This window comes from Elephas maximus, chromosome 14, assembly GCF_024166365.1.
Source record: "Elephas maximus indicus isolate mEleMax1 chromosome 14, mEleMax1 primary haplotype, whole genome shotgun sequence".
NCBI lineage: Eukaryota > Metazoa > Chordata > Mammalia > Proboscidea > Elephantidae > Elephas > Elephas maximus.
In genome coordinates, this window is record NC_064832.1 from 9,152,971 (window position 1) to 9,180,909 (window position 27,939).

Here is a 27,939-nt window from a genome sequence, read left to right on the forward strand (position 1 = left end):
ACTATTGTGTTGCACTTTGAATACAGAGCTTTATACTTTGTGAAATTTAATGTATATTTTCTGGATAAATACTGATCATGATATTAAGTAATTTTTATAAAATTTTCATGTTTTTAAGACTTCTTAGGAGATATTCATAGTTTTTCTAAAACATGCAGAGTAAATGCACTAAAACTAAAACACATTTCACTTCTATTTTTCTGTAAATTATGAAAGTTCCGCGTTGCAACCTACAAAAATAAATTTAGGCTACACTATGATTATTTTGGAAAGCCTAGTGGCGTACTGGTTAAGTGCTAAGGCTGCTAACCGAGAGGTCAGCAATTCGAATCTGCCAGGCGCTCCTTGGAAACTTTATGGGGCAGTTCTACTCTGTCCTACAGGGTCGCTAGGAGTCGGAATCGAAGCCAGTGGGTTTTGGTTTTATGATTATTTTAATTATATGAACCCCACAAGTTATATGAACAGTGTGGTGACAATGATTCATGTGGCTTAAAATATAAAACATTAATTAATGGCTGTATTTTAGAAGAATTACAATTTCAAATTTTCTTTTCTTGTTCTCCCAAATTATGTTGACTAGAAAATTTTGTTTAACAGACTTCATTGTTAAATTGTAGACTACTTACAAAGTGAAGTATAAGAAAATTAAAAAAAACTTGAAATACTTGTCAAATCATGAAAAGTGTTGTTATGCAGATTTTTAGTATAATTCAAATAAGTTTTGGTCTTTATATGTATCTATATGCTTTTAAGATCTGGAACACAATGCGTTCCAATATGAGAAAGGAACATGGTGACTTCTCTCTGAGGAATTTAAAACCTGAAAGTCTTGATGATACCTTACACTTGTCTGTGATTTAAATAGTCTCAGAGATCTTTTACATATACCTTTTATTCATGTATTTATTCATCTCTTTATTCCCAAATTTCAGTATCTACGTAGGAAATGATTCAGTGATGGAAAAGAATAGCTTTTGTTCTTGTTCATATCCAGTGTAAGGAAAAAAAGTAAATTGATGATTATAATCCAATTGTATATAAATTCCATAATGTCTCTGAAGAATACACTGTACAGGCACATGAAAATATTAAGGTTATAAATATAATAGGCTTGCCCACATTATTCAGAATTTGGAAAAAACATTACAGCAGTAAGGAAGGCAGAATTATTGTTACTTTTTTATGTATTATATTAGGATTACAGTCATGATAGAGACAGCAGATAAAGAGAAAAATTTGCTACATTGCAAAACCTTGCATAAGTAGACATTCCATTAATAACTAACATTTAGTTAATACTTAAAAATATTACACACACGACCAAGGATAAAAGCTTAATTATTTTTGCACACCCCTATGACATAGTGGGTTCCTTGGGTGGTACAAACTGTTAATGCTGCACTCATCTGCTAAACAAAAGGTTGGAGATTCGAGTCCACCCAAAACTGCTTCAGAAGAAAGGCTTGGAAATCTACTTCCAAAACATAAGCCATTGAAAACCCTATGAAGCACATTTCAATTTTTAGGAACATGGGGTTGCCATTGACTGGACAGCAACAGTTCTTTTTAGTTATTTTTTTTAACGACATATGTAGTAATCATTCTGCGTGACTACACTTTATGTTTTTAAACTTGATTGGCATCTGGCATGCTGGAATAATAGCTGTCATTCTGAGCAAACTAAGTAAACGACAGTCTTTGCAACTACAGACAAAAAGAAAAATACTTATTCATGTACGTAGATTTGGGGTTCCATCTGAAATTGAATTAAATTTGCTGTATTCTTAATTATTTAATACATTATAAGCAATAAGGTACTTTTTTCTGGTTAAATAAATAATGAGTGTTATTGAAGCACTGAGTTATGATACCTAACTTTCAACTTACCATCAATAAAAACATAAGAAAATTAGGCACCTTAGCTTTTCCAACTTCAGTGTCCTCATTTTTAAAAAATAAAGATGAAAGTAATTTAGTTTTTATGCCATGTGCTTACCGTGGAAACCCTGGTGGCGTAGTGCTTAAGTGCTACAGCTGCAAACCAAAGGGTTGGCAGTTCGAATCCCCCAGGTGCTCCTTGGAAACTCTAGGGAGCAGTTCTTCTCGGTCCTACAGAGTCTCTATGAGTCAGAATTGACTCGACAGCTCTGGGTTTGTTTTATTTTATGCTTACCATGAGATAAAACTATAAAAGATATACATAGATTAATTTTTTTAAAGTAAGAAACGTTATTCAAATGTAACACTAGTGTTTAAGAATCCAACAGTATGAAGGGCTTAGGTTTAGCTCCAAATCTATGACTTTCTCTGTTTATATGTGAAATAATATATATATATATACACATATGTATATATATATATATTTTTAGGCACTCCAATCTATTGTGCACAGGTGAAATTTCTTTCCCAGTTCTTAATTTCATATCTTATAAAGCCATTACTTGCTAGTCACATTGAGTTTAGTCTGGTCAATTTTAAAATATCAGCTTCATATTCAACTAGCTTCGGCCAGGCATTGAAATTTGGATGGAGTCTTGGGCTCCTTTCATTGCCTCTTCTCTACTCAGAGATAGTTCGTGATTGGGACAAAGGCAGAAGACAGATGGAAAAGGACAAACACCTTTTATTTATCTGGTGCTCCTTTAAATCTCTTTTGATTAACATTGGATCTTTGTGGGAGGGTGTCTAAATGCAGATACTCCTATATGGTGCATATGAGTAAATTCAATGGACTTCACACAAATTGCGGTGCTACAACCAATCCCTCACCAGTATTTAACTCTGAGGTACACAACATAGAAAATTGCATTAGTGTTCCTTAATCTGGAAGCAGCTAAACTTGAAAGGGTTCTTGCAAAATGCCTAAAGTGTGATTATCTTTTCTGATGTTTAATTGATCTAAGGGAAACCTGTATATTCTTGGTTTAACAAGTAATGATTGTAATGACTACTTCACTTCTACTCACTCTCTGTGCCCAAATGTCTCTCTGAAATTCTCTTTCTCTTCTAACAAATTGAGAGGGCAGAGCAGCAAACACAGTGTGATATACCAAATCATTGTAAAGAGAAGACTGTCATTCTCAGAAGCACTGCATATTCATGTCTCTGGTTCTCTAAGACCTTTTATACTTGACCTTGAGAGTCATTGTCAGGTTGCAACATTCACAGAAAATGGAGGGAAAATCATTTCTAAGCTGATGATGACATGGTTCCATTAATCTTTCTCTTTTAGCAAACTCCACTGTATATCAAAAATTGAGAGATTCTAGATAATGGTTTCTGGTAGCAGAATCTGTCCAGCTGCCAGTTATTTAGCTCTGTAATGGTTGCTTGACCCCAAAATTATCTTGACTGTAGGGCGTTATAAATTGAATTGTGTCTACCCCAAAATATCTGTTGCAAGTCCTAACCCCTCTACCCGTGGTTATAATTCCATATGGGAATGTGTTTTTTCATTGTGTTAATAATGTAGCAAAAACAAACAAATAAACATTGCCATTCAGTCTATTCTGACTCACAGCAACCCTATATGAAAAAGTAGAACTGCTTCACGTGGTTTCCAAGGAGTGGCTGGTGGATTCAAACTGGCAACTTTTTGGTTAGCAATAGAACTCTTAACCTCTGCACCACCAAGTTTTCCAATAATGTAGGATGTGTCTTAAATCAATCTTTTTTGAGATATAAAAGAGCTGATTAAGCCAGGGATAGCAAGCATAGTTGGGAGAAGGTAGATACCATGCCACTTGAAGATCACCAAGGAACCAAGGAACAGAAGCTGAAAAGAGACAAGGACCTACCCCTCGAAGAGACACAGATAGAACACCTTCCTCCAGAGCTGGTGCCCTGAATTCAAACTTCTGTCTAGCCTCCTAAAATGTGAGAAAATAAATGTGTTTGTTAATGTCACCCACTTATTGTATTTCTGTTATAGCAGGACAAGATAATTAAGACACGAGGGTTAAGCATTTGATTTTTACAGCTTTGGAAAGTCAACCACAATGCCAACACAGAAGAAAATTTTCTTAGCATCCTCTTACAAAGACATGAAAACAGCTTGGCACTATTTCCATTTTTCATATCTTTGTAAATTAATACAGTAGAGGAACCAGCACCCAAGTTCAGATGAATGAGGAAGTACACATAAGTGAATTTTCTCATGAGAATTATGGTTTATGACAGTACATAGGCAAAAGAATGGTATATCATCACGTTGATTAATTAAAAAGACATCTAGAACTGTTTCTTAAACTCGCTCAGCCTCAGATGCATTGGCTCAGTTGTTTATCCTCAGGGTAGATCTGAAAATATAGACAACAAGTGTATTCACTTTCAGTTAGTTCAGGACAATCCTTGCACAGAAACAATACCAAAACAAAAATAATAATTAATTTTATTGAAGATATTGGAAAGTAAAAAAAAAAAAAAAGCAAAGTATTTTAGGATTAAAATACAATATATTAAAGAATTCAGAATGATAATCCCAGCAAAGGAGGTCACTTTTCCATGCCCATAATGGAAGAAGTAGCTGAACAGATAAATCAGGAGATCATTCCTAAGAGGTTAGAGAACAAAAACCGGAAGTGTAGGACTTGCCAAATTTGTGAAGCTAGAAAACTTTTATACTTTCAAAGTTTATTTAAAAGGTTAAGCCATAGAAATAAGAGTGGGGAGAAGATAGCCTTTACCCTAAAGAAAAGCTTCAAATTACATCAATTCATGGATTTAGATTAACATGCCTTTGAATATTAGTGTCCCTAATCATCTGCTAGAAAAAAGCGTAAAATCTCTGCAGGAAGATATCATTGCCCTAAACACCACTATATTTCTATAACTTTGTCACACAACTCCTATCTATCAGAAACAATACCCTGGCACATGAGCAGATAAAGCAATATAAATAAAATCAAACAAAGCTAACAATAAAAACAGAGGAAGAGTGGCTATAGAAAATAGACTCAAAAGGCACAAATGTTAAATTAGCTATGCTTAATATATTCAAAAGATCACAGTAAGAATTGTAATTTTGATTCAAGTTCTTATAATTACTGAGGAAAAAAAATCTGATATTTAAAGCTCTCTTTAATAACTCAGTGGAGGAGTTTAAGAGCAGATTAACATAGTCAAAGAAAGGGTAGTGTACTGGAACAGAACTCAGAAGAGTGAATATTTGAGAAATACTAAAGGAAAACTAGAGAAGAGGGCAAGAGACAAAGAGAATAAGGTGAGAACTTCTACCAGATGGATTAATGGGGTTCCAGAAAGAGAAAGGGGGAAAAAAAAAGGAGAGGCAATTTTTGAAGTGATAAACCAAAAAGAAAAAAAAAAATCTGTTACCTTTGAGTCGATTCTGACTCATAGCGACCCTAGACAGAGTAGAACTGCCCCATAGGGTTTCCAAGGAGCTGTTTTGGATTTGAACTGCCAACTTTTTCGTTAGCAGCCAAGCTCTTTTTTTTTTTCCTTCTTTTTTGTTTTAATCATTTTTTTGTTGTTGTCATTGGGAATATACCTAGCAAAACATACACCAATTCAACAGTTTCTACATGTACAATTCAGTGACATTGATTACATTCTTTAAGTTGTGCAACCATTCTCACCCTCATTTTCTGGGTTCTTTCTCCCCCATCAACATAAACTCACTGTTCCCTAAGATTCCTATCAAAGCTTTTGAGTTGCTGTTGTCATTATAGATACAGTTCTTTTTATTGTGCTATAGGTTTACAGAGCAAATTAGCTTCTCATTAAACAATTAATACACATATTGTTTTGTGACATTGATTGCCAACCCCACGACATGTCAACACTGTCCACTTCTCAATCTTGAGTTGTCTATTTCCATTCCTCTCTGTCAGACCAGTCAGTCTGCTCTTTTTTAGTGACTTAGAATTTTGTCCTACATTTTTCTCCGGCTCTGTCCAAGGACCCTCTATTGTGATCCCTATCAGAGCAGTTGGTCGAGGTAGGTGAGCACCATCTAGTTGTGTTGAACTCAGTCTGGTGGAGGTCGTGGTACTTGTGGTGCATTAGTCCTTTGGACTAATCTTTCCCTTGTGTCTTTCGTTCTCTTCATTCTCTCTTGCTCCAGATGGGGTGGGACCAGGGAAGTATCTTAGATAGCCGCTCACAAGTTTCTAAGACCCAAGAGGTTGCTCACCAAAGTAGAATGTAGAACATTTTCTTTATAAATCATGTTATGCCAATTGAGCTAGATGTCCTCTGAGACTATGGTCCCCAGCGCTGAGCCCAGTAATTGCATTCCCCTGGGAGTTTGAATGTGTCTATGAAGCTTCCATGACCTTGCCTTGGTGAAGTTGTGCTGACTTTCCTAGCATTGTGTAGTATCTGACCCTTCACCAAATTTACCACTTACCTATTGTTTAGTGATTTTCCCTCCCCAGCCTTCTCCTCCCTCGTAACCATCATAGATTGTTTTTTCTGTGTGTAAACCTTTCCATGAGTTTTTCTAACAGTGATCTCATACAGTATTTGTCCTTTCATGATTGAATTTCACTCAGCATAATGTCCTCCAGATTTGTCCATGTTGTAAGATGTTTCACAGATTCATCATTGTTCTTTATTATTGCATAGTATTTCATTTGTGTATGTACCATGGTTTCTTTATCCATTCTTCTGTTGATGGGCACTTAGGTTGTGTCCATCTTTTTCCTATTGTTAATAATGTCGCAATGAACATGGGTGCACATATGTCTGTTTGTATGATGGCTCTTATTTCTCTAGGATATATTCCTAGAAGTGGGATAGCTGGATCATATAGTATTTCTATTTCTAGCTTTTTAAGGAAGCCACCATATCTTTTTCCTAAATGGTTGTACCATTTTGTGTTCCCACCAGCAGTGCATAAGAGTTCCAATCTCCCTGCAACCTCTCCAATATTTGTTAATTTCTGTTTTTTTTTCATTAGTGCCAGTAATATTGGGGTGAGATGGTGTCTCATTGTAGTTTTTGTTTATGTTTCTCTAATGGCTAGCCATCGGAAATATTTTCTCATGTGTCTGTTAGCCGTGTGAGTGTGTTCTTTAGAGAAGTATCTGTTCATATACTTTGTCCATAGTTTAATTGGTTTATTTGTCTTTTTGTTGTAGAGGTGCTGGATTTTCCTACAGATTTTAGAGATTGCAACTTTGTTGGACTTGTCATAGCCAAATATTTTTCCCAATCTGTAGGTTCTCATTTTGCTGTGTTGGTGACGTCTTTTGATGAGCATAAGTGTTTAATTTTTAGAAGATTCCAGTTACTAGCTTATCTTCTGGTGTTTGTGTATTGTTGGTTATGGTTTGCATGCCATTTATGCCATGTATTAGGGACTCTTGTATTGACTTTTTTTTTTCTTCTATGATCTTTGTAGTTTTTGATTTCATATTTAGGTCTTTGACTTATTTTGAATTAGTTTTTGTGTATGGTGTGAAGTATGGGTTCTGTTTCATTTTTTACAGATGGACACCTAGTTTTGCCAGCACCAATTGTTAGAAAGACTGTCTTTTCCCCATTTAGTGGACTTTGGGCCTTTGTTGAAGATCAGTTGACCATAGGTGGATGGATTTACATCTGCATACTTGATTCAATTCCATTGATTACTGTGTCTGTCATTGTACCAATACCAGGCTGTTTTGACTATTGTAGCTGTAGAGCAGTTTCTGAGGTCAAATAGTATGAGGCCTCCTGCTTTATTCTCCTTCTTCAATAGTGATTTACTTATCTGTGGCCTCTTACCTTTCCATATAAGTTTAATGATTAGTTTTTCCATCTTGTTATAGAATGCTGTTGGACCGGCATTACATTGTACTTGCAGATTGCTTTGGGTAGAATTGACATTTTCACAATGTTGAGTCTACCTATCCATGTGCCTGGTATGTTTTTCCATTTATGTAGGTCTCTTTTGATTTCTTGCAGTAGGATTTTGTAGTTTTTTTTTTTTTTTTTGGATATATCCTTTACATCCTGGTTAGATTTATGCCTAAGTATTTTATTTTTTTAGGACTTATCTTAAATTGTATTGCTTTACTCGTTTCCTTTTCCATGTTCTTTTTATTGGTGTGTAGGAATCCAACAGTTTTTTCTATGTTTATCTTGTATCCCCCTATACTGCAGAATCTTTCTATTAGTTCCAGTAGTTTTCTTGTGTATCTTTGAGGATGTTTATGTACAGTATAATATCGTCCTCAAATAGGGATAGTTTTACTTCTTCCTTGCCTATTTGAATGTCCTTTATTTCTTTTTCTTATTGCTGTAGGTAGGTCTTCTAGCACAATGTTTAATAGCAGTAGTGATAAAGCGCATCCTTGTTTTGTTCCTGTTCTCAGGGGGAATGTTTTCAGCCACTGTCTGTTGAGAATGATGTTGGCTGTTGAGAAATTTCCTTTTTATACCTATTTTATTGAGAGTTTTTACCAGGTATGGGTGTTATACTTTATCAAATGGCTCTTCTGAGTCTATTGTGATTCTTTTGTTTTATTTATGTGGTGGATGACATTGACTGTTTCTCCAATGTTGAATCATTGTTGCATACCTGGTATGAATTCCACTTGGTCATGGTTTTTTTTTTTTTTTTTTTTTTAATATGATGCTGAATTCTATGGGCTAAAATTTTGTGGAGATTTTTTTGTATCTATATTCATGAGAGATATTGGTCTGTAATTTTCCTTTTTTTGTGGTGTCTTTGCCTGATTTTGGTATCAGGGTTATGCTGTCTTCATAGAATCAGTTAGGAAGTATCCCTTCCTTTTGTATGTTCTGAAATAGTTTTAGTAGTACTACTGTGAATTCTTCTTTGAATGTTTGGTAGAATTCTCCAGTGAAGCCATCTGAGCCAAGGCAGTTTTTTATTGGAAGTTTTTTAAAATTGCCTTTTCAATCACTTCTCGTTATGGGTCTGTCCAGATTTTAGACCTCAGTTTATGTTAGTTTAGGAAGATAGTGTGTTTCTAGAAATTCGCCCATTTCCTCTAGGTTTTCAAATTTGTTGGAGTATAGATTTCATAGTACTCTGTTATGAACCTTTTTATTTCAGTTAAGTCTGTTGTAATGTCCCCCATTTTATGTCTTATTTGGGTTATTTTTGTCTTCACCTGTTTTTCTTTTGTCAATTTGACCAATGGTTTGTTGATTTTGTAGATCCTTTGATAGAACCAACTTTTGGTTTTGTTGCCCCATTCTATTTTGTATTTCATTCACTTCTCTCTGATTTTTATTATTTCCTTTCTTTCCATGGCTGTGGACTTCTTCTGCTCTTCTCTTTCCATCTGTCCAAGTTGTATAGCTAGTGTTTTGATTTTGTCCCTTTCTTCATTTTTGATGTGTGCATCTATCACTACTGACCTCTGAGCACTGCCTTTGCTGTGTACAAAGGATGAGCAGGATCAAGATACACTGAACATTATTGAAATTAAGACATTATTCATCTGAATTAGTTGGTTTTACATTAAGATGCTAATTGTAATCCACAAGAAATCATTAAGAAAATAACTTGAAATGTATGCTGTAAAAGTTACAATAAATAAATTTAAAGGTAAACTAGGATATACCAATTTAACACAAAAGAAGCCAGCAACCCAGAAGTAGACTAATAAAAAAGACATAAGCATATTTAAAAAAAAGGAAGACATAAGTCTTACTTTGTCAGTAATTAAATTTAAACAGTGAGACAACCCAATTGAAAGGCAGAGATTGGAAACATAGTCTAAAAAGAGAACATAACCCAAATATATGTCTGTCTATTATAGGCACTCTTTAGATTAAAAGACACAAATAGATTGAAAATAGGATTTAAAAGATAGGCCATGTATTCCGGATTGAAAGTGTCTCCGAAAAATATATGTTGAAGTACTAAAAATTGTACCTGGAAGTTGTGACCTTGTTTGGGAAAATAGCACTATTCTTGGAAGATAAAAGAAAAACCTTCGCCATCCTGTTGATTATAAGTCATAGTGACCATATAGGACAGAGTAGAACCACCCCATAGGGTTTCCAAAGAGCAGCTGATGATATTGTCACTTAAGCCATACCAGAGTAGGATAAGTCCTATTCCATTCTGAGTGGTATCTTAAAAGGAGATAACAGACAGGGAGATGGAAAGAAACACACAGAGTAAGACAGATGCCAGGTGATAATGGAGGCAGACACATCTATAAGCATCCATAAGCATGCCAAGAATTGCAAAGGGCTACAAGAAGCTACAAGGAACCCTGACAGTACAGTAGCTAATAGCTCAGCTCCTAACCGAAATGTCAGCAGTTGGAATCCACCAGCCACTCTTTGAAAACCCCATGAGAAAGTTCCACTCTATCCCATAGGGTTGCTGTGAGTTGGAATTGACTCAACGGCAACAGTTTTTTTTTTTTTTTTTTTTGACTGCAAGAAGCTGAGACAGGAAGGACCTTTCTGTAGAACAAAGAGAGAGAGAGCTCATAGACCCATTAATGAATCTGGGCCTCTAGTCTTCAGAATTGAGACAATAAATTCTGTTCTTCAAAGCCATTTACTTTGTAGTATTTTGTCATGGCAGCACTAGGAATCTAACATACCACGCGAGCAGTAGCCAAAAAAAAAGAGCTGGGTTGCCTATGATAATATTTGATGTATTAGACTTTAAGACAAAAAAGTTACAGGATACAAATAATATTTTATAATTATAAAGTGTCAATCTATTGGGCAGAACAAACAATTATAAACATATATTCACCTAACATTCCACAATAATAGAGACTTCAATAACTCATTTTCAATAATGGATATAAAACTGGGCAGTATACATGGGACATTCTCCAGAGTGACCATATACCAGACTATAAAACAAACCTAAATAAATACAAAATAATTGAAATAATACAAAATATGTTCTTTGACCAAAATACAACTAAATTAGAAATCAACAATAGAAGAAAATATAAGAAAATCACAAATATATGTAAATTAAACAGTACACTCCTAAATAACAAATAAGCCAAAGAATAAATCACAAGGAGAGTTTAAAAATAATATTTTTAGATTAAAGGAAGTGAAAAACAGCATGCTAAAACATATGGATTGCAGTCTTAGAATCGTTTATAGAGAAATTAATAGCTCCAAGTGCCTATGTTAAAAAGGAAGACAGGTTTCAAATCAATAAACAAATGTTTTACCTTTGGAAACAAGAAAAAGAAGAGTAAAATGGTACAAAACAAACAAAAAAAGAGAGTACATGTCACATGATTTTATTCATATGAAATTCTGGTAAATGAAAACTAATTGTAGATCCATTGTTGCCTGTACATAGATGTAGGTGTTAATATTGGTGTAGATATATATATAAATATTTGAGTTAATAACTGCATATGTATTTTTTTGTGAAACCAAAACATTCACTAATGAGAGGACAGCATGAGTTTCAAATCTTTGATTAAAATGTATTTATTGAGTATAAATTATGTCACCTTTACCAGGCACTAGAGATATAAATATAAAACAACCAAGACCTGTTTCTTCCAGGTTAGGTAGTAATTTAATAGAAACAGGTTTATGTACAAATAATTTCAGTAGAGTAAGCTAAGAGGGCAAAGTTTTGGGAGAGCAAAGAGGAGATAGCACCTAATCTTGGCTTTACACAAAGGGAAGATTTCAAGGATTTTATTAAATTTAGACCAAACCTTAAAGAAAAGTATGCATGTATATGGGTGTGTATTTGTGTGTATGTGTGCACGTCTGAAAATACCTAGTGTTTACAGGAATAAATGAAAGATTTGATGATGTTAGTGCAAATGTTGCACAGGGCCTCGGTTCTGGGTTGCACAGGGTTGGTTTAAGGACAACAAAAAGGAGAAATAACTGATCTCCCAGCACTTGTCCAAAATAATTTTCTACAATAATGGAAATGTTCTATAATCTGTGCTGCCTAAAACATTAGCCACTAGACACATGTGGCTACTGAACATTTTAGATACGGCTAGTGTGACTAAGGAACTGAACTGCTATTTTATTTCATTCATATTTAAACTTAAATAACCACGAAAGTAACTTACTCCTGAGCAAGGCTGACACTTGGTTATTAGTTCAAATTCAAATAATATTACTGCTTTAAAGATGAAACACAGGACCTTCTGAAAACATGTAAGAGTTTGAGAGAATCCGAGAAGACTTCTCCAAGAGAGTACAATTAAAGTACAAATGAATTGAGGTACCAGAGAAACCACCTCTAGCAGACAGAAGAACACATGTGAATGTCCTGAAGGAGAAGAGAAAGTGTCAGATTGTTAAAGAAACAAACAACAAATAACGAGTATCTCAAAATGACAAAAGTGAGGGACATGCTTATGGATAGGTAGACTCAACATTGTGAAAATATCAATTCTACCCAAAGCAATCCACAAATACAAAGCAATTCTCATCCAAATACCAACAGCATTCTTTAAAGAGCTGGAAAAGGTAATCATTAACTTTATATGGAAATGAAAGAGGCCCCACATAAGTAAAGTATTATTGAAGAAGAAGAATTCACTAGGAAGACTCACACTACCTGGCCTCAGAATCTACTGTACGGCTACGGTAGTCAAAACAGCCTGGTACTGGTACAATGACAGCTACATTGACCGGTGGAACAGAATTGAGAAGCCAGGTGTAAATCCATCCACCTACAATCACCTGATCTTGGAAAAGGGCCCAAAGTCCATCAAATGTGGAAAAGACAGTCTTTTTAACAAATTCTGCTGGCAAAACTGGATGTCCCTCTGCAAAAAAATGAAACAGGGCCCATACCTCACACTATACACAAAAACTAATTAAAAATGGATCAAACACCTAAATATAAAATCAAAAACTATAAAGGTCATGGGAGAAAAAATAGGATCAATGCTAGAGGCTCTAATACATGTCATTAACAGGATACAAACCATAACTAACAAGACACAAACTCTAGAATATAAGTTAGATTACTGGAATCTTCTAAAAATTAAACACTCATGCTCATCAAAAGACTTCACCAAGAGTAAAAAAAGAACTTAGATTGGGAAAAATCTCTGGCTATGACAAATTCAACAGAAGTCTAATCTCTAAAATCTACAGGAAAATCCAATACCTCTACAACAAAAAGACAAATAATCCAATTAAAAAACAGGCAAAGGAAATTAACAGACACTTTACCAAAGAAGGCGCTCAAGTGACTAACAGACACATGAGGAAATGACCGTGATCACCAGCCAATAGAGAATTGGAAATTGATACTACAATGAGAAACCATCTCACCCCAACATTACTGGCATAAATAAATAAAAAAAAACACACAAAAAATAACAATGTTGAAGAATTTGTGGGGAGACTGGAACTCTTATGCACTACTGGTGGGAATGCAAAATGGTTCGACCATTTTGGGAAACGATATGGCACTTCTTTAGAAAGCTAGAAAGAGAATACCATAAGATCCAGCAATCCCACTCCTAGAAATATATCTTAGAGAAATAAGAGCTGTCACATGAATAGACAAATGCATACCCATGTTCATTGCAGCATTTTTCACAATAGCAAAAAGTTTGCTCATAAAAGACTCGAGGGAATTAAATTAAATAAAAGGAAAAAAGAAAAAAATCTGTGGAGGCTGGTGCTCCTGTCTACCAATTATGTACAAAAAAAAAAAAAGAGAGAGAGAATAGTCAATTCCTTTAAGTACAAAACTGAGGGGGACATTCTCCCAAAAGATAACGAGAAATGATTTAAACTCTATATAAGATGTTAACAGTATTCTGCTATTCCACTCCCATGGGGTCATAAATTGTTTAGAAATTTATCTATGTCTATATCTGAATTGTAATAAGAGAATTGTTCTTCACAGTTGCTCAGTAACTGGCTGCTCATCACTCGGACCCTACGTTAAATGCATTTTGAGATGGTGATATTCAAGTTACGTGGTGGTATGCAATCTACTCTCAACTCCCATGGGGCTGTTGAGTAATTTTACTGGTCAGATGTTTAACTCGAAAAGGAACTTTTGTCTCCATTAGGCAATATATTAAGATTCTGTTACCTTGGTGGTTTCCCATCCCAATACTTGAGAAAAAAATATGTTGTTGTTAGTTGCCATCGTAATTATGAGTCAGAATTGACTCAATGGCAATGGTTGTTGTTTTTTTTTAATAGTGACACCATGTACAAGAGGGCGAGAAGCTGCCCGGTCCTGTGCCATCCTCACAATCATTGCCATGTTTGAGCTCATTGTTGTAGTCACTGTGTCAATCCATGTCTTTGAGGGTCTTCCTCTTTTTCACTGACCCTTTACTTTATCAAGCATAATGTCCTTCACCAGGGACTGATCCCTCCTGATAACATATCCAAAGCACGTGAAAGAAAGTCTCTGCACCCTTGCTTCAAAAAAGTGTTCTGGCTGTACTTCTTCCAAGATAGATTTGTTCATTCTTCTGGCAGTCACTGGCATATTCAATATTCTTCCCCAACACCTAATTCATTGTCAAGCTTTCACATTCATATGAGGTCATCGAAAATACCATCGCTTCGGTCAGGCACACCTTGGTCTTCAAAGTGACATCTTTGCTTCTTAACACTTTAAGGAGGTCTTTTGTAGCAGATTTGCCCAGAGCAATACTGTTAAACATGTAATATGAGATATTTCATTCTGAGATCATATTGTTTAGAAATTTATCTATGTCTATATCTGAATTGTAATAAGAGAATTGTCCTTCACAGTTGCTCAGTAACTGGCTGCCCATCACTCGGACTCTATGTTAACTCAATTTTGAGATGGTGATATTTAAGTTACACGGTGGTGTGCAATTTACTTCCAAATATATGTAAGTGTGGGGATGAGAATAGAAATTTTAAGAAAAGCTTTTTTATTTCCCTTCCACAGACATCTATGGTTAAGGGAAGTCATGGTCCTCATTTATCTTTGATGCAGCTTTTTCTTACTGGGTTTTTTAAGAAAATAATTTTCCTGGTCCCAGCTTGATATCTCTGCACGTGCAATAACTAACCACTGTGCATGGGACTTAATTTGGCTTCCTTTCCCCATTGTATGAGTCCTAGTAAAGTCCAATACCTATATCAACACCTTTTTCATGTCTGTTACCTGTATTGACCTTTTTCAGGACTCATTCACAATATCTTTCTAGATAGTGCAGGTTTCTCTTACTTTTCCAGTAGCTCAATCATTCATCTTACACCATATATATATACATATAAAACCAAATCAAACCAGTTGCCCCGAGTCAATTCCAACTCATAGTGACCCTATAGAACAGAGTTGAATTGCCCCGTACGGTTTCTAAGGCTCTAAATCTTTATGGAAGCTGGCTGCCACACCTTTCTCCTGTGGAATAGGCTGGTGAGTTCAAATTGCTTACCTTTTGATTAGCATCAGAGCACTTAACCGCTGTGCCACCAGAACTCATATATATATATATATATATATATATATATATATATATATATATATATATATATATATATATATATATATACCAGAGCTCACATACACACACACACACATATTTATACCCACACAAATATACAAAAATACAAGTATGTTTTTAATTTCTTTCAGCAATTTGAGGCTTTTTGTGCCAGAGATATATTTTTCAATATACCTGCTGTCTCAGCTAGCTAGTGCTGCTATAACAGAAGTACCACAAGTGGATGGATGGCTTTAACATGGAGAAATTTTTTCTCTCACAGCATAGCAGGCTAGAAGTCCGAATTCAGGGTGCTAGCTCCAGGAGAAGGCCTTCTCCCTCTGTTGGCTCTGGGGAAAAGTCCTTGTCATCAATATTTCCCAGTCAAGAGATCCTAAGCACAGGGACCCCCAATCAAAAGGATACTCTATTCTCTTGGCTCTTGTTTCTTGGTGGTATGATGGTCCCCTGTCTCTCTGCTTGCTTCTCGCTTTTCTATCTCAAAAGAGATTGACTTAAAATACAACCCAGTCTTGTAGATTGAGTCCTTCCTCATTAACATAACTGCCACTAATCCTACCTCACTAACACCTTAGAGGTAGGGTTTAAAGTGTGTAGGAAAATCACATCACTTGACAAAATGGTGGACCATCAGACAATACTGGGAATCATGGTCTAGCCAAGTTGACACACATTTTTGGTGGACACAATTCAACCCACAGCATCTGCCGTATTTTAAGAAGTGAAAGACACTTCTCCTTCCTTAAGTTTTTAAGTCTGGATATTTTATTAAAAATATTATTAACTAGATGGTGCCCAGCCACAACTGATGACTGCCCTGACAGGGAGCACAACAGAGAACCCCTGAGGGAGCAGGAGAACAGTGGGATGCAGACCCCAAATTCTCAAAAATAGACCAGGCTTAATGGTCTGACTGAGGCTAGAAGAATCCCGGCAGTCGTGGTCCCCAAACCTTCTGTTGGCCCAGGACAGGAACCAACTCCTCAGACATGGATTGGACTGGACAATGGGTTGGAGAGAGATGCTGATGAGGAGTGAGCTACTTGTATCAGGTAGACACTTGAGACTGTGTTGGCATCTCGTGTCTAGAGGGGAGATGGGAGGGTAGAGAGCATTAGAAACTGGCAAAACGGTCATGAAAGGAGAGACTGGAAGGAGGGAGCGGGCTGGTTCATTAGGGGGAGAGTAAATGGGAGTATGTAGTGAGGTGTATATAAGTTTATATGTGAGAGACTGACTTGATTTGTAAACTTTCACTTAAAGCACGATAAAAATTATTTTAAAAAATATATTATTGATGCCATAAATGACAGGGTTAAACGGTTCCCCTTCCTCCCATCACACCTGAGCCACATCACACTCTTTTGATAAGAAATTCTGTGTAGCAGCTCAAGGCCATCTTACTGCTTCTCTGCTCAAGTTTGCTTCGCTACCCACCAACCTTCCCCTCACTCCATTTGGACATGAGCAATAAGCCACAAAGCTGTCCTTAGATAAACTTCATGTTTCATACCCCCCTAAAAACCACATGCCCCCAGCCACCATATTGCACCCCCTACTGCACCCCTGTATGTGTTCATTTCCTGAAATTGTCTGCCAGTTCTTAGAAACTTCATGAATTATGCTTAAGTTCCCTATCACAAACCCTGCACCTGCACTAGAATCCCCAACCTCAGGGAGCTTGATTTGAGACTTAATCTCTGAGCTCCTTGCTTGACCGGCTTGCAATAAAGTCTGTTTTCTCTTTTTCAAAGGCCTGGTGTCTCTCAATTGACTCAAGGGGTCGCACCGGGCAGGACCCACCCTCATAAGGTTACAGTACTATAATGATGCATAGATTACCACATCTTTTATTGGTCAGTTAATTCATTTTCTGTGTCTGTTATAGCAAATTGCTACAAACTGAGTGACTTAAAACAACAGAAATTTATTCTTCCACAGCTCAGGAGGCCAGAAATCCAAAGTCAGAGCCAAAATACCTGAGCCTTAATCAAGCTGTCACGGCAGAATCACACCACACACTCTTCAGAGGCTCCAGGGGAGAATCTGTTCATTGCCTCTTCCAGCTTCTGGTGGCTGTCTCTATTCCATGGCTGTGGCTGCATCATCCGATCTCTGCCTCTGTGGTCACATTGTCATCTCTGCTTGTGTCTTTATGAAATCTCTCTCTGCTTCTCCCTATATTCTTCTATATTTTATATCCTTCATATTCTATATTCTTCTATATTCTATATCCTTATGTATTCTTCTATATTCTATATTCCATATTCTGCAATATTCTATCTTTTATTTTCTATATTTTGTATTCTATATTCTTCTATATTCTGTATTCCATATTCTACATTATACGTACTATATTGTATTTTCTATGTTCTTCTGTAGTCTATATTCTTCTATATTCTATGCTGTTCTATATTCTATGTTCTATAGTCCTCTATATTCTATATACTTCTATATTCTTTATTCTTCTATATTCTACATTCTATGTTCAATATCCTATGTTCTATATATTATATTCTTCTATTTCCTATCTTCCATATTCTATATTCTACATTCAATATTTTTCTATATCCTATATTCATCTTTTTTCTATACTCTATATTTCATATTCTACATTCTATATTCTTCTATATTCTACAATCGATATTCTATATTCTCTAGTCTTTATTATATATTTTATATTCTGCATTCTACATAATATATTCTATATTCTATTTTCTATATTCTTCTATATTCCGTATTCTGTTTTCTATATTCTACGTTCTATACGCTATATTCTATATTCCGCATTCTACATTCTATATTTTATATTCTATATGCTATAATCTATATTTGAAGATCAAAGACCACAGCCTTCAGTATGGACTGCACGTCAACATAAAGAAAACAAAAGCCCTCACAACTGGACCAATGAGCAACATCATGATAAACGGATAAAAGATTGAAGTTGTCAAGGATTTCATTTTACTTGGATCCACAATCAACAGCCATGGAAGCAGCAGTCAAGAAATTAAAAGACGCATTACACTGGGCAAATCTGCTGCAAAGGACATCTTCAAAGTGTTGAAGAGCAAAGATGTCACCCTGAAGACTAAGGTGCGCCCGACCCAAGCCATGGTATTTTCAATCACATCATATGCATGTGAAAGCTGGACAATGAATAAGGAAGACCGAAGAACAGTTGACGCCTTTGAACTGTGGTGTTGGTGAAGAATATTGAATATACCATGGACTGCCAAAAGAACGAACACATCTGTCTTGGAAGAAGTGCGGCCACAATGCTGCTTAGAGACAAGGATGGCGAGACTGCGTCTTACATACTTTGGACATGTTGTCAGGAGGGATGAGTCCCTGGAGAAGGACGTCATGCTTGGCAGAGTACAGGGTCAGCGGAAAAGAGGAAGACCCTCAACGAGGTGGATTGACACAGTGGCTGCAACAATGTGCTCAGGCACAACACCGGTTATAAGGATGGCGCAGGGCCGGGCGGTGTTTTGTTCTGTTGTGCATGGGGTCTCTATGAGTCGGAACTGACTCGACAGCACCTAACAACAATATTCTATATTATTCTTGTTCTGTGTTATTCTATATTTATCTATACTGTATATTCTAAATTCTATTTTCTATATTCTACGTTCTACACTCTATATTCTGTATTCTATTTTCTTATATATTCTATATCCTATGTTCTATATTCTCTATTCTATCTTCTATATTCTGTACTCTATATTCTATATTGCACACTCTATATTCTTCAACATTCTATATTCTATGTTCTGTATTCTGTGTTTTATATTGTATATTCTACATTCTACAGTATATATTCCATATTCTTCTGTATTCTATAATCTATATACTTCTACGTTCTGTTTTCTATATTCTTCTACATTGTATATTTTATGTCTTATAGTCTATATTCATCAATATTCTATTTTCTATATTCTTTTATATACTGTATTCTTTTATAAACTATATTCTTCTATATTCTATATTCAACATTCTGTACTCAACTATATTCTATATACTTCTGTATTCTACTTTCTATATTCTATAATCTGTATTCTTCTGTATTCTATATTCTATGTTCTATAATCTATATTCTACATTCTGTATTCTATATTCTTCTATATTCTGTAATCTATATACTTTTACATTCTATATTCTCTATTGTGTGTTCTGTATTGTATTATCTATATTCTACATTCTTTATTCTATATTCTTCTTTATTGTGTATTTTATGTCTTATAGTCTATATTCCATTTTCCTGAATATCCTCTATTCTATATTCTTCTATATTCTATGTTCTATCCTCTATGTTCTATATTCTACATTCTCTTCTCTATATTCTATACTCTTCTATATTCTATAATCTATATTCTTCTATATTCTACAGTCTACATTATGTATTCTAAATATTTCTATATTCTTGAACTTCTCTTTTATATTCTGTATTCTATATTCTACATTATATATTCTATTTTCTTGTATGTTCTGTATTCTATATCCTATGTTCTCCACTCTACATTCTATATTCTACATTTTCCTATAATCCATATTCTTCTATATTCTACATTCTATAATCTATATTCTCTAACTTATGTTCCATATTCTATATTCTGCATTCTAAATTCTATATTCAATATTCTTCTATATTCTATAATCTATATTCTTCTACATTCTATATTCTGTTTTGTATATCCTATATTCTTCTATATTGTACATTTTATATATCATAGTCTACATTCCATATTCATCAATATTCTATATTCTATATTCTCTATCCTATATTCTTCTATATTCTATCTTCTATGTTCTATATTCTATTCCGTATATTCTATATTCTTCTATATTACATATTCATCAATATTCTATATTGTTCTATATTCTATATTCCATGTTCTATATTCTACATTCTATATTCTTATTCTGTATTCTTCTATATATTATATTCTACATTCTATATCTTCTATATTCCATAATCTATATACTTCTACATTCTATAATCTTCTATATTGTATACTTTATATCTTATATTCTATATTCCATTTTGTCAATATCCTGTATTCTGTATCCTTCTATAGTCTATCTTCTATGTTCTATATTCTTTATTTTATATTCTGTTCTCTATATTCTATAATCTATATTCTACATTCTATACTCTATTTCACATTCTGTATTCTATGTTCTACTGTCTACATTCTGTATTCTAAATACTTCTGTATTCTTTATTCCTCTCTATATATTCTGTATTCTGTATATTCTACGTTCTATATTGTATATGACTCTGTATTCTACATTCTATAATCTAAATTTTTCTTTATTCTATATTCTTTGTTCTATATTCTACACTCTATATTCTACATTCCTCAATAATCTGCAATCTATATTCTTCTATATTGTATATTCTATATCCTTTATTCTATATTGTATATACCATAATTGTCAATATTCTTTATTCTTCTGTATTCTATCTTCTATATTCTGTAGTCAAGATTCTATATTCTTCTATATTCTATACTCTACATTCTTCTATATTTTATATTCCAAATCCTATATTCTATATTCATTATTCTTCAATATTCCTTATTCTATATTCTATCTTCTATATTTTGTCTTCTATATTCTATATTCTCTACTCTATATTCTTCTATATTCTACATTTTATATTCTAGTATTCTATATTCTATGTTCTTCTATATGCTATATTCTCCTATATTTTATCTTCTATATTCTATATTTTGTACTCTATATTCTATGTCCTATATTCTGCATTCTATATTCTTCCAAATACTGTATGCTTCTATGTTCTATGTTCTGTATTCTATATTCCATATTCTGTATTCTACAGTCTACGTTCTATATTCAATATTCTTCTTTTTTCTGTACGTTTCCATATTCTGTATTCTACGTTTTGCATTCTACACTCTATATTCTTCTATATTGTATATACTAAATTTTATATTCTATACTCTGTATTCTACATTCTATATCTTGCATTCAACATTCTATATCCTACATTCAACATTCTATATTCTATATTATTCTCTATTCTTAATTCTTCTATATTCTACATTCTATATTCTATGTTTGCTGTTCTATATTCTATATTCTTCTGTATACCATATTCTTCTCTGTACTATATTCTGCATTCTTCTATATTCTATGGTCTTCTATATTCTACATTTTATATTCTACATTTACTTTCTATAATCTATTTTCTGCTACATTCTTTATTCTACGTACTGTATTCTATATTCTTTCTATTTTCTATAATCTATATACTTGTACATTCTGTATTCTATATTCTAGTCTTCTATATTGTATATTTTATTTCTTATATTCTTTTTGCCCTATTCATCAATATTCTATAGTCTTCTAAATACTATGTTCTTCTATGTTCCGTATTCTATATTCCATATTCTATTTTCTAGATTCTATATTTTGTATTCTTCTATATTCTATAATCTACATTCTGTATTTATTTATATTCTATAATCTATATACTTCTATATTCTATATTTTGTATTCTATATTCTTCTATATTGTACATTTTATGTCTTACATTCTATATTCATCAATATTCTATATTCTATAGGCTTCTGTATTCTATCTTCTATCCTCTATTTTCTTTATTCTATATTCTGTACTCTATATTCTATATTTTATAAACTATACTGTTCTATTTTATATATTCTATAGTCCATATTCTATATCCAATACTGTACATTCTGTATTCTATACACTTCTATTTTTTATATTTTATATTCTTCCACATTGTATATACTATATTCCACTCTCTACATGCCATTTGTATATTCCTCTATATGCTATAATCTATATTCTTCTATATTCTTCATTTCACATTCTGTATTCTATATTCTGTATTCTTCTATATTCTATATTCTACATTCTAAATACTATAGTTTATATTCTAAATTCTATATTCTTCAATATTCTACATTCTTCTATATTCTATATTCTGCTTTATTCTATATCATATATCCTATGTTATTCTATAGTCCATATTCTTGTATATTCTATATCCTCCTATATTCTATACTCTTCTATATTCTATATACCTCTATATTCTTTATTCTTCTATATTCTATATCCCACATTCCATATTCTATATTCAATAGTCTATGTTTTATGTTCTATATTCTATATTTTTCTATATCTATATTCCATATTCTTTATTCAATATTCTTCTGTATTCTATATTCTTCTATATTCTACACTCTACGTTCTATATCCTACTTTCTTTATTCTGTTTTCTTCTATATACTAAAATCTGTATTCTATGTTCTATGTTTTGTATTCTACATTCTATGTTATATATTCTATATTCTGTATTCCACATTCTATATTCTTCTATATGCTATAATCTATATTCTTCTATATTCTATATTTTATGTTCCATATTCTTTATTGTATGTTATTCTATATTCTGTATTCTTTATTCATATTCTACATTCTATATTTTACATTCTTCTATATTCTATATTCTACACTCTATATTCTATATTATTATATATTCTGTATCCTACATTCTACATTCTTTATTCCATATTCTCCAATATTCTATATTCTTCTATATTCTGTACTCTATATTCTACATTCGAAATTCTGTATTTAAGATTCTTCTATATTCTACATTCTTCTATATTAAATATTCTGTGCTGTATAGTCTATATTCTTCTATATTCTATATTTGATATTCTTTGTGCTGTGTTCTGTGTTCAATCTATCTCCTATCATCTTCTGTCTTCTATCTTCTATTGTCTTCTATATTCTTCCATATTTGGTATTATATTTTCTTCTGTTTTCTATATTCTTTTGTGTCCTGTATTCTATTGTCTTCTGTATTCTATATTCTCCTCTATTCTAAGTTTTTCTATATTCCATATTCTGCTATAGTCTATGCACTTCTATATTCTGTATTCTATATTCCATATTCTACATCTATTTTCTATATCCTTCTGTATTCTATTTTCTTCTATACTCTATTCTATATTCTTCTGTATTTTTTATTCTTCTATATTCTACATTCTATACTTTATAATCAATATTCTATGTTTTATGTCCTGTGTTCTATATTCTTTTATATACTATATTCTTGTATATTCTGTATTCCATAATCTATATTCCATATTCTTCTATTTTCTATATTCTCTGTTCTTTGTTCTATATTCCTTATTCTACATTCTACGTTGTATACTCTATATTCTTCTATATTCTATAATCTGTATACTTCTACAGTCTGTATTCTGTATTCTATTTTTTATTCTTCTAAATTGTATATCTTAAATTCTATATTTGTCAATATTCCATATTCTTCTATATACTATATTGTATATTCTACATTCTACTATATTAAATATTCCATATTCTATATTCTCTTTTCTACTATCTATATTCTTCTATATTCTATGTTTTATATTCTACTTTCTATATTCTACTTTCTTCTGTATTCTATAATCTGTATACTTTTTAATTCTATGTTCTGTGTTCTATAATATATATTCTATGTTCTACATTCTTTTTTCTTTATATTCCTCTATATTGTATATTTTATGACTTATATTCTGTGTTCTATATTCCATTTTTGTCAATATCCTATATTCTATCTTCTAACTTCTATGTTCTGTATTCTGTATTGTATGTTCTGTGCTCTATATTCTATGCTCTTTTATATTCTATAATCTATATTTTACAGTCTGTATTATATATTCTAAATTCTTCTATATCCTTTATTCTTCTCTATTCTGTATTCTATGTTCTGTGTTCCACATTCTACATTCTATATTCTATGTTCTCCTATATTCCATATTCTACATTCTGTATTCTACATTGTAAACTCTATATTCTGTGTTCTATAATCTATATTCTTTTATATTCTATAATCTACATTGCATATTCTTCAATAATCTTAAAATCTATATTCTTTTATATCATATATTCTATATACCATATTCTTCTATATTCTATCTTCTACATTCTGTAGTCTATATTCCATATTCCTCTATATGCTATATTCCACATTCTATATTTTATATGCTATATTCTTCTACATTCAGTATTGTATATTCTTCGTATTCTAAATTCTTCTATAATGTATATTCTATATTCTTTTATATTCTATAATTTTCAATATTGTATATTCCTGTATATTCAGTATGCTATATCTTCTACATTCTATACACATCTACATTCTATACTCTATATTCCATATTCTATGTAATTCTATATTCTTCTATATTCAATGTCCATATTCTTTTATATTCTGTGTTCTATATTCTATTTTCTTCTCTATAATCTATTCTACTATATTCTATATTCTACATTCTGTATTCTTCTATATTCTATATTTTTCTATAATCTATATTCTATATTTTATATTTTTCCATATTCTATAATCTATATTTCTCTAATTTGTATATTCTACATTTCTTCTATATTTTGTATTCTATATTCCACATTCTACTTTGTAAATTCTATATTCTAGTTTCTAGATTCTTGATGCTACATTCTATATTCTTCTGTTTTCTGTGTTCTATATTCCACATTCTACATTCTATATTCTGTATACTATAATTTATATATTATATTCTTCTATAATGTATATTCTATATTCCATATTCTTCTATATTTTATATTCTATTTTCTCTATTTTGTATTCTTCTATATTCTATATTTTTCTATATTCTGTACACTATATTCTTCTGTATTCTATATTTATATTCTATATCCTTCTATATTCTAGATTTTATTTTCTACATTATTCTATATTCTATTTTCTTTTATATTCTGTATTCTATCTTCTGTGTTCTGTTCTATATTCTATATTCTTCTATATACTATATTCTTCAGTATTCTATATTCTATATCCCATATTCTGTATTCTATATTTTTCTATATTCAACATTCTATATTTTTGATGTTATTTAATCTATATTCTTGTATATTCTATATGCTACATTCTATATTCTAAATTCTATATTCTTTTATATTCTATATTCTTCTATTTTCTATACTCTATTATTCTATATTCTATATTATTATTATTCTATATTCTGTATTGTATATTCCACATTATGCATTCTATATTCTATATTTTTCTATGTTCTATATTCTGTATTCTGTACTCTATATTCTACACTCAACATTATATATTCAAAAATTTTCTATATTCTATATTCTTCTATATGCTATATTCTGTGTTCTGCGTTCTACATTCTATACTCTATATTCTGTATTCTGTTATATTCTATAATGTATATTCTTCTGTATTCTCTATTCTACATTCTATATTCTAAATTCCTCTATATTCTTTAATCTATGTACTTCTGCATTCTGTGCTCTGTATTCTATATTGTACATTTTATATATGTTATTCTGTATTCCATATATGTCATAATTCTGTATTCTATACTCTTCTACATACTATATTCTTCTACATTCTATAGTTCATATTCCATAAACTGTATTCTATATTCTATACTCTATATTCTTCTATATTCCGTAATGTATATTCTTCTCTATTGTATATTCTACATTCTAAATTCTATATTCCTCAATCTATATTCTTCTATATTCTATGTTCTATATTATATATTTTATAATCTACTTCATTGTATATTTTATATTCTTCTATATTGATTATTTTATATCTTGTATATTCCATTTTCGTGAATATCCAATATTCTACGTTCTTCTATATTCTATCTTTTATCTTTTGTGTTCTATATTCTATAATCTATATTCTACATTCTGTTCTCTATATTCCATGATTCTATATTGTATAATCTGTATTATTCTGTATTCTATATTAAATATTCTATATACTATATTTTATATTCAATAGTCTACATCCTATATACTATATACTCTATTCTATACTATCGTCTATATTCTATATTCTTCTGTAATCTATAATCTATACTCTTCTATATTCTATATCCTATATTCTATGTTCTATATTCCACATTCTATATTCTACGTTCTTCTATATTCTATCTTCTATGTTCTATTTTCTATGTTCTAATTGTATATTTCATATTCTTCTATATACTATATTCTTCTATGTTCTGTATTCTTCTATATTCTGTATTCTATATTGTATACTCTACATTCTTCTATATTCTATAATCAATATACTTCTACATTCTATAGTCTGTATTCTTCTATTTTGGAATATTTTATATCTTATATTCCATATTCTATATTCTTCTATATTCTATGTTCCATACTCTGTATTCTATATCCTATATTCTACATTCTTCATTCTGTATCCTATATTCTTCTATATTGTATATTCTACATTCTATATCCGTCTGTATTCTATAATCTATATTTTTCTATATTCTATATTCTTCATTGTGCATTCAATATTCTATATTCCTTGATACTCTATAAGCTATATACTTCTAAACTCTATGTTCTATATTCTTGTATATTGTATATTTTATATCTTATATTCTATTTTCATCAAAGTTCTATATTTTTTGTTTTCTTCTATTTTTTTATGATCTATATTCTATGTTCTATACTCTATATTCTATACTCTTCTATACTCTATAATCCACATTCTGTTCTGTGTTCTTTATTCTATATACTACATTTTACATTCTAAATTCTTCTGTTTTCTATATTCTACGTTCTCTATTTTAGATTCTTCTATATCCTATATTCTCCACTCTACATTCTATATTCTAAATTTTTCTATATTCTGTATTCTTCTGTAATCTATATTCTGTATCCTATATTTTACATTCTACACTCTTTATTCTTCTATATTCTAAAATCTATAATCTTCTGTATTCTACATTCTCTATTCTATATTCTACATTCTATTTTCTATATACTTCTATATGCTATAATCTATGTACTTCTACAATCTATGTTCTGTGTCGTATGTACTATATAATATATACAACATTCTACATTCTTCTATGTTGTACATTTTATATATTATATTCTATATTCCATTTTTATTGATATTCTATATTTTTGTATATAAGACATTCTTCTGTAATCTGTATTCCATATTCTATATTCCATTTTTGTCAATATCCTATATTCTATATTCTTCTATAGTCCATCTTCTGTGTTCTAAGTTCTACATTCTATATTCTGTTCTCTATACTGTATATTCTTCTGTGTTCTAAAATCTATATTCTTCTATTTTCAATATTTGTCAATATTCTGTATTCTATATTCTTCTATATACCATATTCTATATTCTACTTTCTACATTCTATATTCTTCTATGTTCTATAATCTATATCCTTCGATAGTCAATATTCTATATTCTAAATACTGTATTCTATTTTCTATGTTGTACATATTATATCCTGTATTCTTCCATATTGTATATTCATATTCTACATTCTATATTCTAAATTTTTCTGTATTCTATATTCCCCTATATTCTGAATTCTATATTCTTTATTTTATATGCTACATTCTAAACTCTATATTCTATTTTCTTCTATATTCTATATTCTCCATACTACATTCTATTTTC

General features: G+C 31.7%; 1 pseudogene; it reads left to right on the forward strand.

Moving 5' to 3' along the window:
* LOC126058419 (olfactory receptor 6C3-like) overlaps positions 1-27,939 on the forward strand; it is a 41,944-nt pseudogene that overhangs the window by 1,494 nt on the left and 12,511 nt on the right.